Source organism: Nerophis ophidion, linkage group LG01, assembly GCF_033978795.1.
Source record: "Nerophis ophidion isolate RoL-2023_Sa linkage group LG01, RoL_Noph_v1.0, whole genome shotgun sequence".
NCBI classification, from domain to species: Eukaryota; Metazoa; Chordata; class Actinopteri; order Syngnathiformes; family Syngnathidae; genus Nerophis; species Nerophis ophidion.
The window spans coordinates 89312313-89316544 of record NC_084611.1 but is presented as its reverse complement, the minus strand read 5'-3'; the positions used below and the strand labels follow the sequence as shown (position 1 = coordinate 89316544).

The 4232-nt window shown below is 38.5% G+C and overlaps 1 long non-coding RNA gene across 1 annotated transcript; it reads right to left on the bottom strand.

Annotated features, from left to right (window-relative positions):
- Window positions 1–448: 448 nt before the first annotated feature.
- LOC133541838 (uncharacterized) lies at window positions 449–2970 on the bottom strand. The gene is made up of 3 exons (XR_009803985.1): window positions 2892–2970; window positions 2753–2818; window positions 449–839 (listed from the first exon to the last, which is right to left on the bottom strand). It is a non-coding gene; the product is annotated as an uncharacterized LOC133541838 (long non-coding RNA).
- Window positions 2971–4232: the final 1262 nt, after the last annotated feature.

The following is a 4232-nucleotide window of genomic DNA, read 5'->3' as shown; positions in this document are numbered from 1 at the left end:
AGAAATCCAACATCAAACAAACAACAACCAATTAAGCAAATGAAACCAAGAGAAATAGATTACTAGTTCCAAAATTAATAAAAAAAACAAAATCAGAGTGGCAAAAAGTGACAGTTTTAGTGTCCGTCTTTTGTTTGTTTTTGTACAGGATAACAAGGTAAAATGAGAATCCACTAAAGCTCACAAGATTGGGAGAGGAGCTGGCTGTCAGTGTGTTCAGTTTTGGCTCTTATCATTGCTTTATCATCTTATTTTTTATAACTGGGTCGAAACGGATCCTAACAACACCAAGGGCATAATTTCTACCAGAGCATTTTATAATTTAGTGAAAAAAAATAAAATGGTTTATTTTGTTGACAAAGAGGTTCCTGACAAAGTCAAAAAGTTTTGATGCAAAAAAATAAATGTGGTGTTTTTATGCATTTAAAAACTAAACACAAGACGAAGGTTAAATGGTACCAAATTATATTAAAGAATTATAGGAAAAATAAACAACAAACAGACATGTAAATTCGAATGGCCATTCACATTTTCAACATAAATTACAAAACGTTCAATATTTACAATGTGATTCAGTCCTTGTTTTTACCAAAGATGGTATAAGCGCAACAGAGTGTCCAGAGGGGTTTTAGTGAAGGTAACGGGGTAAATATGAAAGTGCAGGAGGACAGAAATGAACACGTTGCGTTATGGAAAACCGAAGGGAAAAAACAGAGCGGCTGCTGAGGAGCCTCCTACCCGACCCGGGGCTCGGTTGGGTGGATTCAGTTCGGTTGGTTCGGTTCCAGGCATAAAGCTTCAGACTCTAGTTCAGGCTCTAGCTCGCCATCCAACATGTCCTGTACAACAAGGGCAGGACCAGTCAACTTTCCAGTGCGCACACACAAAATACATTCAGATACTAAATAATACTACTGTATTCAAATAGCAAGTATATTTCTTAATATTGTACAATAAATAATTCATGAATCCAATTAGAAAAAATAATTTAATTGTTATATCAAAATTTTAATTCTCTAATATCAAAATGTACCCATTGCATTCACAAATAAGGTGCATAGCTGACCAACACGGCGGATTGTAGTCAGCTGGAGGCGTGTCTTAATGAAATTAAACAATGGATGTCCGCTAACTTTTTGCAACTCAACGCCAAAAAAAACGGAAATGCTGATTATCGGTCCTGCTAGACACCGACCTCTATTTAATAATACAACTCTAACATTTGACAACCAAACAATTAAACAAGGCGACACGGTAAAGAATCTGGGTGTTATCTTCGACCCAACTCTCTCCTTTGAGTCACACATTAAAAGCGTTACTAAAACGGCCTTCTTTCATCTCCGTAATATCGCTAAAATTCGCTCCATTTTGTCCACTAAAGACGCTGAGATCATTATCCATGCGTTTGTTACGTCTCGCCTCGACTACTGTAACGTATTATTTTCGGGTCTCCCCAAGTCTAGCATTAAAAGATTACAGTTGGTACAAAATGCTGCTGCTAGACTTTTGACAAGAACAAGAAAGTTTGATCACATTACGCCTGTACTGTATATACATATATACATACATATATATATACCTATACTGTATATACCTTTATATACATATATACATACATATATACCTATACTGTATATACCTTTATATACATATATACATACATATATACCTATACTGTATATACCTTTATATACCTATAGTGTATATACCTTTATATACATACATATATACCTGTACTGGCTCACCTGCACTGGCTTCCTGAGCACTTAAGATGTGACTTTAAGGTTTTACTACTACTAGCTCCATCCTATCTTGCCGATTGTATTGTACCATATGTCCCGGCAAGAAATCTGCCTTTAAAGGACTCCGGCTTATTAGTGATTCCCAAAGCCCCAAAAAAAGTCTGCGGGCTATAGAGCGGTTTCCGTTCGGGCTCCAGTACTCTGGAATGCCCTCCCGGTAACAGTTCGAGATGCCACCTCAGTAGAAGCATTTAAGTCTCACCTTAAAACTCATTTTGTATACTCTAGCCTTTAAATAGACTCCCTTTTTAGACCAGTTGATCTGCCGTTTCTTTTCTTTTTCTCCTATGTCCCACTCTCCCTTGTGGAGGGGGTCCGGTCCGATCCGGTGGCCATGTACTGCTCGCCTGTGTATCGGCTGGGGACATCTCTGCGCTGCTGATCCGCCTCCGCTTGGGATGGTTTCCTGCTGGCTCCACCGTGAACGGGACTCTCGCTGCTGTGTTGGATCCGCTTTGGACTGGACTCTCGCGACTGTGTTGGATCCATTATGGATTGAACTTTCACAGTATCATGTTGAACTTTCACAGTATTATGTTAGACCCGCTCGACATCCATTGCTTTCCTCCTCTCCAAGGTTCTCATAGTCATCATTGTCACCGACGTCCCACTGGGTGTGAGTTTTCCTTGCCCTTATGTGGGCCTACCGAGGATGTCGTAGTTGTTTGTGCAGCCCTTTGAGACACTAGTGATTTAGGGCTATATAAGTAAACATTGATTGATTGATTGATAGCAGACAGTGGTTGACTGGACTGCATCATAAAATGCATTGGATGCATAGCATTGACAACCATCAAACAATCAACACAACCCAGGAACAAATCAGACAATTGTTGAGAGTGCTAACGTTTCATTCAGTTGACTATATTCAGAGAAACGGGCATATAAGTAGATGCTAACAGCTCCATTCAAAACCAATGTAGCGGCTAAGCTACACAGATGCAACTCACCAATTCCGCAGATAAATCCCACTTAAACACTCTCGCACGACGACCCACGGCTTTAGTAGTTGTCTCCTGCAGTTCGACATTATTACATTTCAGTTAAAAGGCGTAGTTAAAAATAAAGCGTCAAAACCGGGTCACATACCTGCGGCAACGTCCCTCTCGCTCTTCCTGGAAACAGCCTGCTTCCCGCATAAAATAAATACGTCATTACGTCACGAGACCGCGTGACGTAATGACGCACGCACGGACCGCTAAGACAACGAAAATAAATAGGATATTTAATTGGGATTTGAACAGTTGATTTAAATAGAAAGGATATTTAAGTAAAATTATATTTAAATAGAAAGATATTTAATTAGAAAGAATATTCAATGGGGTTTTGAAAGGATATTTAAATGGGGTTTTGTCGCCCAGGTTACATCAGTATAAGTATAATAAGTACTATTATAACTACTATAGTATAAGTATCATTAGTATAAGTATGATAAGTACCAGCTTCTCACAGGTGTGAGACTATTATACTTATCAAGTTGTTTACTTTGAGCAGCACAGATGTGAGACGATTATACTTATCTACTTGTTTACTTTTAGCAGCACAGGTTTGAGACTATTATACTTATCAAGTTGTTTACTTTGAGCAGCACAGGTTTGAGACTATTATACTTATCAAGTTGTTTACTTTGAGCAGCACAGGTTTGAGACTATTATACTTATCAAGTTGTTTACTTTGAGCAGCACAGGTGTGAGACTATTATACTTATCAAGTTGTTTACTTTGAGCAGCACAGGTGTGAGACTATTATACTTATCAAGTTGTTTACTTTGAGCAGCACAGGTGTGAGACTATTATACTTATCAAGTTGTTTACTTTGAGCAGCACAGGTTTGAGACTATTATACTTATCAAGTTGTTTACTTTGAGCAGCACAGGTGTGAGACTATTATACTTATCAAGTTGTTTACTTTGAGCAGCACAGGTGTGAGACTATTATACTTATCAAGTTGTTTACTTTGAGCAGCACAGGTGTGAGACTATTATACTTACCAAGTTGTTTACTTTGAGCAGCACAGGTGTGAGACTATTATACTTATCAAGTTGTTTACTTTGAGCAGCACAGGTGTGAGACTATTATACTTATCAAGTTGTTTACTTTGAGCAGCACAGGTGTGAGACTATTATACTTATCAAGTTGTTTACTTTGAGCAGCACAGGTGTGAGACTATTATACTTATCAAGTTGTTTACTTTGAGCAGCACAGGTGTGAGACTATTATACTTATCAAGTTGTTTACTTTGAGCAGCACAGGTGTGAGACTATTATACTTATCAAGTTGTTTACTTTCAGCAGCACAGGTGTGAGACTATTCTACTTATCAAGTGACTATTTTGACAAAACAATAACAACATTTGCTCCTTCCTTGAGGGGCGTGGCCAGTGACACAACTCCGCCCCCTTGGTCAGAGAAGTCACTTAGTGAAAATGACA